The 12,650-nt window shown below is 36.4% G+C and overlaps 1 long non-coding RNA gene across 1 annotated transcript; it reads left to right on the forward strand.

Annotated features, from left to right (window-relative positions):
• The first annotated feature begins 226 nt into the window (after positions 1-226).
• On the forward strand, positions 227-4,214 carry LOC130600657 (uncharacterized). The gene is made up of 3 exons (XR_008972506.1): positions 227-289; positions 731-1,032; positions 3,819-4,214. It is a non-coding gene; the product is annotated as an uncharacterized LOC130600657 (long non-coding RNA).
• The last annotated feature ends 8,436 nt before the right edge of the window (positions 4,215-12,650 follow it).

Consider the following 12,650-nt stretch of genomic DNA (forward strand, 5'->3'; position numbering starts at 1 on the left):
ATAAAAGAGAAAAGCACTTTTTGCCCTGATAAATTCCTACTATAAATGAGCTGGGACAAGTGGTATGAGTCAAGACAGTATGAAGTTTAATTTATCCTGAAAACATTTGGGTTACTTTGTAAAACTACTCTTAGTTTGGTAAAAATACATACTTATGTAAATAAGGCTCAGCATTACAGTGTATTAGCCAGTAAAATCTCTTAATTGGTTGGCATAGGTCTCTTACAGGTTTCTGTTCAGCCCTTTGACCTCCATGAAAAGGCACTCTGCTGAGTCATATCAAACTCCTGTAAGCAGCTAAAACCGGTAAAAGTTTAAGTTGAGATCAATGTACCAACTTTGTACAAGTGTGAATGTTTTGCTATTGGTGTATGCATCTAATTGGGTCCTTACATGTCAGAGAAACTGCAGGGCCATTCTTCCCTGCTTTTTTAAGTCATTGGCAAGTCTCCCTTTCAATTCAAAAGGAATAGAACAAGATCTTGAAAAAATAAAACCACAAAATTATATATTCTTTGCCAAAAGATGCTACCTCATAAGGCCCAATTCTGACTTCAGCCATCTCATCAATTTCTATCAGAAAAGGCTTTGAGGACAGGAAAGATATTTTATGCTTCAGATGCAAGAGAGAAAACTGGGGCAGCAGTGACTGTGCCATAGAGCTGAGGGAATAATTCAGTGTTAATAATTTATTTGTTGAACATAGCTTCCTTTCTTCCTTTTTGAACAGTTGTGAAAAAGACACTTCCTTTCAGCTGTGAGATGCAATGGCACACTGGGTCACCCAAGGTGAGCAAGAGGCCATAATACACCTGCACCTATGTAGCCTGTCTCTTTGCTGGAGTTCTTGAGCACAAATCTTTGTATTATGACCCACCTCTTGTTCTACAGCCACTTGTATTTGCTGATTTGTGACCCAACCGAACTCACAGGCTTACAGGCCTTGGTCTGGGAATTCACAAAGCAAGAATCAACAGCATGAGTCTTATACATACTACATACTGCACAGCTCTGAACAGCCAACTGAAATTGGTATAAAGATTCATAATATAATAATACTATTTATTTATTCATTAAGATTAGCAAAATTCTGTCTGCAAATATACTTGGTAATAGTGTAGCAAGCATTTTACTGCACATACCTAATAACAGGAGAGAGTGAAGATAAATTTGATTTTTGTTGTTTATTATTTACCTGTCGTAACAGAAATAGGTCTTTTGTTTGTTGCACTTTATCGTCTATGTGAATACAAGTCTTGCCTCAAAAGTCTGGCTCCATAATTTTCCCATTCTAAAAATATTTCTGCCCATGTTTGGTCATATTATAAGACCATTTTGACTATGCACTAAGCTACTGTCATGGTTTAAGGCCAGTCGGTAACACAGAACCACGCAGCCACTGGCTCACTCTTCCCCTTCTTTCCTGTCCTGGCTCCCAGAGAGATGGGGAGGAGAATCGAAAGAATGTAACTCCCACAGGTTGAGATAAGAACAGTCCAGTAACTAAGGTATAACACAAATCACTAGTGCTACCACCAATAGTAATGATAGGGGAAATAACAAAGGGAGAGAATACAATTGCTCACCACCCACCGACCAATACCCAGCCCAAACAGAGCAGTGATCTCCCCTTCTGGGTAACTGCCCCCAGTTTATGTAGTGGGCATGACGTGCTGTGGTATGGAATACCCCTTTTGCTAGGCTGGGTCAGGTGTCCTGTCTCTGCTTCCTCCCAGCTTCCCCTCCTCCCTGGCAGAGCATGAGACTCAGAAAGTCCTTGATCAAAGTAAACGTTACTGAGCAATAACTAAAACCACTGATGTTATCAGCATTGTTCTAAGGCTAAAGTCAAAACCACAGCACTGCACCATCTACTAAGAAGAAGAAAAGTGCCTTTTACAGCTGAACCCAGGACAGTTACAAATGCACATAATGTTTGTAATAACAGATTATATATTTGATGATGAAGATGTTTGACTATAATTGGAAAAGAAGAGCAGTACATTACAGGTAAAGTATTGCAGCTAGCATATAAGCAGCAGTCATATTTAATTTTTTGTTCTCTGCAGGGCAGAGCAGAACTAGTAGTTTATCGTTCATTTTCAATAATTGCATATTAGAACTCCAAGTATGACTTCCACTGGTATCACCCTCTATTCAGTAACAAAACATATTTTAAGCAGACTCTCAGTAAATTAATTTCTTAGAATATTCTTGCAAAGTGAGTACAAAATGAGTTAGAATAATGCCATGGAAAATCCAATGTTTCATTTAAATAAATATGTGCAGATTTCACCTCTCATTATCTGCTTAGCTATACTCATCTAGAAAAGGGAGCTTGTAAGTATACTTTTTTGTGTTCATCAAAACCTGAAAACCTAGTTTAGATTTTCTTAAGGGCTGGAAGTCTTCCTGGAAAAAGAATGGGAAGAGAAACATAAAAACCTGACCTCTCTGAGGCTGTGTAAATGAGTACTTAACCCGGAGATATACATATACAAATTATATATATATGCACATGAATAGGTATATTGTGTATGAAAATGTACACCAACTGAAGCAATAATAGAATTTTCCTTTAAAGACCTGTACCAACCACCCCATTCTTAACAATTATTTTTGACTTTTTCTTTTTTTTTTTTTTTGAGGGGCATAGTTATAGAATGGCTGCAGTGAAGACAAAACTATTGTTCAAGGCTTTTAAATATAAAGACACAATAAGGTCACAGCAAACTCCCTCCCAGAGCATTACAAAACTAAGACAATGTCAAGTGTTTATAGTAATATTATTCATACTGTTGTGTAGGCAATGAAGCTCAGTAAAGCAACAACAAGAGGTTCAAATAAGAGTTTCACGTTTCATTTCATCATTGAGGTTATTTGTTTCATCCTCAGATTATATCTGCATACTGATGTGCCTGACGACTCAGAATCCCAAATAGAATGAACAATGTCTCTGATTGCCATTTCATCCTTAGGGCAACTAGTGTGAACACCATTAGACAACAGTTCTTGTTACTCATAAAATGGAGTTTGAATATGCAATTAAACAAACTAGGTAAGAATTTTTATTTCATTAAGGTAGTCCTTTTTCAATGACTTCAGACTGTCAGAAGATAAGCAAGTATCTTTCACATAACATTATTTGATAGTTTTCCACAAAGTGGGTGCGTGGTATTGTTTCTTCCTAATACATATAAAAAAAAGGAAAATGAGAACACAGCTATATTTACTCAAGGCCTGCAGAAACTAAGAGAAGGGGAGGTACATTTCCCCACTAATTACGTTGCCATGAATGCAAAATCAGAGGTGCATGTTTTTAATCCAAGGCAGGCTGGGTTTAGAAGAAGTTATGGAATACATTTTACACCATCAAAGAAAGCACAGGAGAAGGCTTTATAAATCCTGTGAAAACAGCAAAACATTTGCAGTTCCTTCCATTTTTTCTTTTGAAAGCTGTCAGATATACTTTATAATAAAAGAGATTCTAGGTGATGGCATTAACCCGAACTTCTGAGTGGTCTATCTTTCTTTATACTCACATCTAGGGCACTTACCTACCCCAACAGGGAACCCTTCCCATTTCTCTCACTCTCCATTCTCTCCTGTGGGCTTCTTTGCCTTGAAGTCCATTTTGCCCTCCTTTTCCTCCTCAGGACTCTCTCCCTACTCACTCCCAATTATCCATGAAAAAGTGATCTGGGCAGGAACTTTACTGACAAGATTTCCAGCATCTTTTCTGCAACTGTTGGGTACAAAGTAAAGAGACAAGCCTCACTCTTGAAAATCGGGAGTGTCTTCCGTCTTTTCCTTTTCAGGTACTTCAGCTGGTGACAGACTCTTCACATCACCAGTGGCAGCCTTCACCAGAGAAATGAACCACTCATCTGTGTGGACTGCCCACCTGAAAACAAGGAAAACTGATCTCGACAGGGCAAAAGACTATCTTATCACAATCTACTGCAATTATCTGCCAGGTGTCAACATCAGGGACCTCCAGAAAGCTCCTTAGTTGCTTTGCAGTTGTTACTTGACTATAAATGTGGCAAATTGCTGGGCAGCTATAGGATCTTAAATCTGAGCATAAAATAAATCATAGCCACATCGCACCAATTTTGCCCAAAAGTCTGGGGAGACATGCACTATGTCACCTTTAGAATAATCTTTATCTCTTGCTGTGATAAAGCAGGGGTCTTTTTAATGTCTTATTGCAATAGATTTTGCACTCATAAAGTATGATTATTTTCATTTTTTATGACATTTTAAATTCTACTAATCACAAATTGTTCCTATTCAACAAATAATGTTATCTTTTATTGGTAATAAAACTTAAAAACTTTTGTCTTTTTGTTACTTTTTTTGAACCAGTATCATTGGTGGTTTCATTAATTTCAGCAAATAAGTTATAGATGAGCTGGTTTTGCTGACTATATTTGCAGCAGCAAAGCATAAAGCGTTTCAGGCTTTTCAAAAGCAGAGTCTTTTCCACTGTTTCTCATTTGGAGACTGGTGTTTTAAAAAGTGATCAGATAGATATATAGATATCAAAACACTCTTTTTTTTTTTTTTTTAATTTTGTGACTTCCACACAATGAAGAATTTCTGTGCACTAGAAAATTAACAGACTTTATACAGATTTTTGTCATTTGGCATCTGCAAAACATGCAAAGTACTATATACCTAAACTGTACAGCTGTTACAGCTGTTACATTCACAGAAGATTGTCTCTATAATGAAGAAATACAATATATCCAAATAAGCAATATATGTGTGTGCATATATCATATGTGTGGATATATATATACACTCATATAAAGTAGCTATTCTGCAGCTGATGTGCTTTGCAGAATGTGACAGTTCTCTTGGTGAAATTAAAAGCACATCACACTTTGCCTTCTCAGCTGTTGTATGCTACCTAGTTTTGGGTTTGGCACTGTCTAGGTATGCAGTCACAGATGGAAAGTCAGTATGTGCAACATGCTTTTCACCTGCCATGAAATGCTGAACTCCCTGTGTTATTTTGTATAAACACTTTGCAATTAATTTAGTTCTCACTCAGGCTTTTCCAAAATAACTCAGTAAAATGCTTAAGATCTTAAAATACTATCTTAGAATAAATTCTTAAGTTTTAGATAGTTAAACTTAGGTGAGATGTACCCCACTTTGCAACGTGCCTTTAGAGAGCCTCTACAGCTTTCTTCATGTTCTCTCCGATTCATACTAGCACTTCATGTTGCTAAGAGCCTTCATTACAAACCTGCAGTGACCTGCAATGCCATCCGAAGAATTACCTTTTGCTTACTTAACTCATAGAATTGTTAATATTTGTACATGACAAATACCTAAAGATTCATTGGACAATAATACAGTTCATGCACAACACACAGGATTAAATAAAATTAGGATTTCCTATTGCCACTAGTAATAAAAGCTGCTCTTTGGAGTTCATATTAGTAAACCTGTTTGGGTGTTTTTTTGTCATGTGTGTTTTCCTAAACAATAAATAAGGAAATCCTTCAATATTTTCTCTTAGATACATATTATAAATGGAAGTAACATATAGACAAGAGTGTTTAATTTTTATAATTTAGGCCTAAATTGTATTCAAGACTCTTCATGTTTGGCCTACTTTGATCACTGTGGGAGATGTAAGTAAGCATATAAGATTACAAATTAATCTTACTTACACAGTAGGAGAAAGATTTTATGTCAAGGAGCAAGAGTTACAGAACTATAATCTGAACCCTTATTAGCTTATTACATATATTAGTTGCGCTGTAAAACATTAAATACTGAGCTAGAACAAAAATAGAGGTAAACAGTGTCCCAAGACACAAGTAAGTTTTCACATAATCATTCTGAAACTAATGCAGATGTTTTGGATGGCTCTTCAGGGTCAGAATGCTTGTTCAAGAGTGTAACATTAATCATGTATGCAATTACTGGGAGGATAAAAGCTTAAAAAAAAGTTAGCTTTCCCAGTCATCGATTTAACTGATAAGCCTAGCATAAAGTTGCAAGGTAAACATACACATTTTGCTTCAAATAACTATGGATTTTCCAAATGGCTACCATACTCTGCATGTTCCTTCCCTAAGGCAAAGCTCACTGTGGATATGCTTGTGCTACAGATGGGTCTTTACATAAGGAATCATGAATTCTACAATTGGGCCTTGGTCCTTCAGTACAAATTCTGTACTGAACACAGGTGTACCCATACAAAGGCCTGCTCAAGGTGGTGGTACTTACAGGGACAGCAAATTTTGTATTAGCTGCCACCACAGACTTGAACTCAAATAAAGGATATAAATTTAAATTTCACTTTACCGGAGAAACCTGTATCACAGCCTAAATTAATTGATGGGTTTTGAAAAGTGTACAGAAAATAATAAATCTGTGGTTTATGACTTTTTTTTTGCAAACAGTCTACTCCCTGATAAAACAGGCTTTGAGTTGAAAAATGTTTTAATAGATTTCACTTAAAGGTGAAATCCGAAAGTCTATTTTTTGACATTTTCTAGATAAGACATTTTTTCTTTACTGTTTTGAAATTACCTTTTGCTTTGTTAAGTCCCCAAAATTACCAAATATTTTAAAAAAATCATGCAAATCCCGCAAATTAAGTGTTTCTAGCGAAAGTTTATTAATAAGTTAATTTGTTCTCATTTTTTTCTTTCAGTGGCACAATCAGTGAAGTTTAGCTCAGGGTCAACATACAACAGTGTTCTGTTTTTTTTTAATTTTTCTTTTCAGGCACTGAACTGGAAAAAAAAAGTAAATTAAAACCATTTAAAACTTATTTGCAGTTCTACTACCAACCATAAATTCTTTTATTCAAAAAGCAACCAGCTTGTCAATGACATATCCAGTATAAAACAAAACAAAACAAAACAAAACAGAAAGCAATAGAAGTAATTTATCTATCATGGTGTTTCCATGAAAAATGTACTTGTCTACAGAAAACATTTTTAGGTCAAGCTTAAAATCACATGAACATGTACACTTCTTGTTTTATACAAGAGTGTGTGCATGTGCAACTTTTTCCTTATGTCACTTTTATTTTACTTAGAGTCATGATATCTGCATTTCCCAAAACAAAATGGCAAAATATCTATTATTCAAGAATAACATTTGATTTTGTAATTTCCTAGAAGGTTGAATGCATTTAACCAGCTACTGTAATTGAGTTATTCATATGTAATGAAACACAGTAGGATATTATGAATTCAAAAAAAAAAGGCGGGCACTCTTATGATCTGACATTGTAGCTTAAAATAAAAAACTAAAAACACATGAATCCCTTATTGTCTTTTGCATCTGTTAGTCAAAGAAACAACAGAATATTTACAGTAGAAGAGCGTTTCTTTCACAGCAGAAAGATTTCTACTGTGATATGAATTATATTAGCTATCAGTTCTTCCTTTGAAATAACCCTTTTTCATGATACATCAATAAAAGTGAAGGAATTAAAATGCTTCTCCCACTTACACAGGTTTAAATCCTGCTAAATCTGTTTGTTTCTGCAGCTTTAATTAGAACTCCACCAGTGTAAACTGGAGTGAATGTGGCTTGCAAAAGTAAAATTACTCCTTTGCTGAGTTTTCCTGCTTAATATTGCATGTAGAATATGAAGTCTGATCATTGTAAAGTATTTCATATATGGCAAATTAATTCTGGGAACTTTGCTATTATTAAGTTAACAATCATTTTTATTGGTATTTTTTTCCTGCAAGTATAATTTTGGTTTGTTGGTTTGACTGCATTTTAAGTGTTAAAATGCTAGACATTTTACCCCTTGTTTAGATTTCTTTAATACTGTAACTACATAGTAATTAAAAAGAGAATTTTTTGTCAGGTATACCAATGTAATGATTGAAACATTAATATACATAATTTATACAGCACATCACAGATTAATACTAAGACTAAGAAAACCTATTTACACCTAGGCAGTTGCATTCTAAGCTGTAGTTTTACTCATGTGGCAGCATAAGGCAAAGTGATATGTAATTCATATAGAACCTCTTCCTGATGGTGCTAAAGTTAATGGGAATGACAAGGAATTAAATTAAATAATTATCACTTATTCTGGTAATTTCTTCTGCGGTAAATAAGAATTTATTCTTGTGAGGTGCTAAACATTCTTAGATGTCTTTAATTTCATTAAGAGCAGCAGGTGTGCAGCACTTTGCAGGAGGTGCTCACCATTATCTCAAAATAGGTTCCTAGTACCTGGCAATGAGAGTTCAAATCGTCACTGTTTCTTAAAGATTGTTCATTCACTCTCTAGTCTTCAAGGTCTGAATGCACTTAAACATTTATGAAATGTCACTGAAAATATGACACTTTTAAAAGTATGAAAAGTTGCTCAATGGCCCAAATCACCAAATTATACGGCAGGAAGAAAATAACTGAAGTGTTTCCCTTTAATATTTTCAGAGAATAGAATCAGAATCATATAATGGTTTGTGTTAGAAGCAACCTTGAAGGTCATCTAGTTCCAAATACGGGCAGGAACTACTCCCACTAGATCAGGTTGCCCAAAGCCCCATCTAACCTGGCCTTGAACAGTTGCAGGGATGGGAAAGCCACATCTTCTCTGGGTAACCTGCTTCAGTAAAGAACCACCCTCACAATAAAGAACTTATTCTTAATACCTAATCTGAATCTACCCTCTTGCTGTTTAAAGCCATTCCCCCTTGTCCTGTCACTACATGCTCTTGTAAAAAATCCCTCTCCAGATTTCTTGTAGGACTCCTTTAGGGAATAAGGTTCCTTGGAGCATTTTCTTCTCTAGGCTGAACAAGCCCAACTCTCTCAGCCTGTTTTCACAGGCGAGGTGCTCCAGCCCTCTGAGCATCTTTTTGCCTCTTCCCTGGACTTGCTTCAACAAGTCCTTGTCCTTCTTGTTTTGAGGACTCCAGCAGTAGACACAGTACTCCAAGTGGGGTCTCCTGAGAGAAGAGTAGAGGGGGAGAAACACCTTCATCAACCTGCTGGTCACACTTGAGTAGAAATGGCTTAGGGAAACGTGTTGGTTTTTTGAAACTGTTGTTCTCCTAATTCTCTGAGCTCCTGGGATTAGCGACAGCTTTTATCGTGGAGATACTGATCTCTATCTCTATCCAAACATTCTGAAGCTCTCTGAAATCTTCCTTTATTACAGAATGCAATAAAATTGTACAAAACAATACCTGTATAGATTATTTGCTACCAAGGCAATGCTAACACAGCATTTAGTTGTTATACACTGGAAAATGGAGGGGGGGGGGGAGAGGGGGGAAGAGATTATTACCTCGTTTGCAAATTTGTCTTCTGTGACCTTTCTCACACTCACCTGGTAGGTGCTATATGCCTGTCTGGCATATAGGTTCCCAAAGATATGTTTTTCACTTCTGTTTAAGCATGTTACAGAGTTGTCATTCAAAGGTTCACTTCCACACCAGCTCTTACTGGGTGTTTTGCAGGTTATTCCCAATCTCAAAGAGACAAAGTGTGGCAATGACACAAAAACTACCAGGACATTTACAAGGCCTTTGTTTCCTCCCAGTAACTATACTTATCTTGTTGGTATGGTTGTGATCATGAATAACCTACATTATGCTTCGGTTTTATGATTATTTTAAACCTCCACTGCATTAGACCTGTGCACACACACAGAAGTCTATTACAGATTTTTTTTTCTTGAGATCCTTACAAGCTACAATGTGTTTGAGCTGACACAGAGTCACTAAAGCGCTATTGTTCAAGAACAGCTGCTGATCTATACACACCTCTGGCTAGTAACTGCAATTCTTTATGTTAGCAGCTGTAGAAAAGGTGCAAAAGTATCCCCACTTTTCTATTTTAATTCTTTGTTGCAGTTCAGGGGCATGGCAACCAGGCAAGAGCGAACTTTGTACTATTCTTTGTAACTGCCTGATGTAACTGAATTTCACTTACGGGGAGAGAAAAAGTCTACAATAAAGAGACTGGAAGAGTGTGTCCAGATAAGTTCTTTATAGAGTAAGATGGCTAAAAATTCTTCCAATTAACATACCAGAATAAGAAGAGATGGCAATTTGTGGCACAGTTTTCTAGACAATTGAGTAGCTCTCCAAAAATGAGTGAATGCAACCATTTCCCATGTCAGTCTGCCTGTCAAAATCACAGTCATTTTTGAACATCATTTTAGAGGGGTAAAGAGCCTAAAGATAAGCAGTTTTTATAATTTTATGACAACTGGCAAGTGGATGGAGAAAAGACACCCTATTATTATTCATCTTGAAAGAGGCTAATGAGATCACCCTTTCTTAGACATCAGAGACAGGAGGGAAATCAGACATCATTAGTTATATTGTACACATTACTTCTCTCTCTCTCTCTCTCTTTCTTTTTTTTTCTTTTTTTTTTTTTAAAGCTTTCCATGTTACACTATCTTTTGTCCTAATGCTATAAATGGGGTGTGAATTAGAATAGTACAGTGTGGGGTATGGAAGGATTCTCCCATCTAGACAACAATTCCACTCAGCATAAAAGATAAAAATAGATAATTAAACTATTGTGAATTGTATGAATGGTTAGCAGAAGCTGGTGACAGCAGAGCAGAAGCTGCAAACAGACTTTGACCCATGACAGAACTCTCATTGACTCTGAGACCTTGAGTTACAGAAGTGGCTTCAAGTTGCTTCTTCGAACAGAGCTGGGTTTACAGAAATGTCCTTACTGCCTGGTGTTTCGCCCTTCTGCTTTCTATTGCTTTAATAGGAATTATATTAAATAGAATTAAAAACAAAACAAAACAAAACAACAACAAAAAAACACAACAAAAAACAACCAGAAAAACAAACAAACAAAACAAACCCACTCACACGTTGTATATCAAATATCTAGACTGTAATTGCTGTAGTCTTGAGGCTGTTTTATGTTACATCATATAGTTCTTCCAAGTAACTGAGCAATGCTACATACACAGCCAAAAAAAAAACCTAAAGAGCTGACACTATGGTGATTTTCTTCTTTATTATCTTGCTTTAAAAAGGTTGCAATTCAAATTAGATATTTTCTTGCTACTTGATGTATGAACACTGGTATTACAGCAAAATAATGTTTTTAATTGGTAAACAAACTACAGCCTCCTTATGAAGCAAGTATGATTTCACTCAAACATACTTCTAAATCACAGAATCACAGAATCACACAATGGTTTGGGCTGAAAGTATATGTAGTTCCAACCCCCTGCCATAGGCAGGGGCACCTTCTATTAGACCAAGTTGCTCAAAGCACCATCCAACCTGGTCTTGAACATTCCCAGGGATGTGGTAGTCACAGCTTCCCTGGGCAACCTGTGCCATTGCCTCACCATCTCATAGTGAAGAATTTCTTCCTAAGATCTCATCTCAATCTCCCCGCTGTCAGTTTAAAGCCATTCCCTGTTGTCCTACCCCTACATGCCCCTGGTAAAAAGTTCCTCTCCAGCTTTTTGTGCAAGCTCTCAGCTTGTCTCAGCGGCATAACTTATAAGCAAACAACCTGTGCTGAGAATTGCCCTTGAGGTGAAGTACTGTTATCAAGAAATAAAATACTTTTTAAACTTTGTGATGAAGCTAAATAATTAATAAATCTAACATCTCTCTTTTGGAAGACATATATCATTTGGAAGCATGTAGAGCACTATGACCAGCAAATTTTGGACAGTTTTTAACTGCAACTTTTTAATTTTATGACTCCTAGGCCCAGACAACATTCACTAATAACATGTGAGGCATTACCTGGATGTGAGGAAAATATTCTTTACAATGAGGGTGGTAAAATACTGGAACAGGTTGCCCAGAGAGATGGTGGATGTGCCATCCCTGGAGACATTCAAAACCAGGCTGGATGTGGTTCTGGGCAACCTGATCTAGTTGAAGATATCCCTGATCACTGCAGGGGGCATGAACTAGATGACCTTTGAAGGTCCCTTCCAACCCACACTATGATTCTATGATTTTAATTAACATGTTTCTGAGGTTTTAACTATCCATTCTTCTACCCTCATTTATGTTTCAGGTGAACAAAACTTGTTTTAGATGTTCTGAAAAAAAAAAACAAAAAAAAACCCTAGCTTTTCTAACTTTTATTTTTCCAGGTTGATTTTTAAAATTCATTTCATTCAGAAGATTGTGGGTAATGTTTCACTTTTATAAACAGACTCCAAGACATTTTATTTCATCCTTTCTTCCTATTGGCAGCTTGGACTTAACATTCACCACATCAATGTCACCAGGAATGTAACAAAAATTTTATTTCATCCCTAAGCTGGAGAAGTGGCTTGCTATAAAGGACTGCTTTCCCATTGCTGTTTATGCAATTAGAAAGCAATCATTAACATGAAAGAAGGTTTCTATTTCCTGTTCTGAACTGTGGTAAAGGGGCGATTAGCAATTACTGGCAAAAAAAAATGCCCTTACAGGCAGCTCTCCAGATATTCTCAGGTTTGAAGAGTTGCTAGCTTCAAGCCAGTCTGCCTGACCTCAGCCTTCCTCCTTTGCTAAGAGATGGCTGGACTAAGGAAGCAATTTTTAATGTAAGATAATAACTTTATTCAATCTACTAACTTCTGAAAAATGTTCTATATTCATTTGCGCCAGTGAATCACACATTGTTTCTATTAACTACATTTTTGCACA

The sequence above is a fragment of the Pezoporus wallicus genome, unplaced genomic scaffold (genome assembly GCF_028554395.1).
Source record: "Pezoporus wallicus isolate ANWC-B61680 ecotype Strahan unplaced genomic scaffold, APGP_CSIRO_Pwel_v1 contig_3858, whole genome shotgun sequence".
NCBI classification, from domain to species: domain Eukaryota; kingdom Metazoa; phylum Chordata; class Aves; order Psittaciformes; family Psittacidae; genus Pezoporus; species Pezoporus wallicus.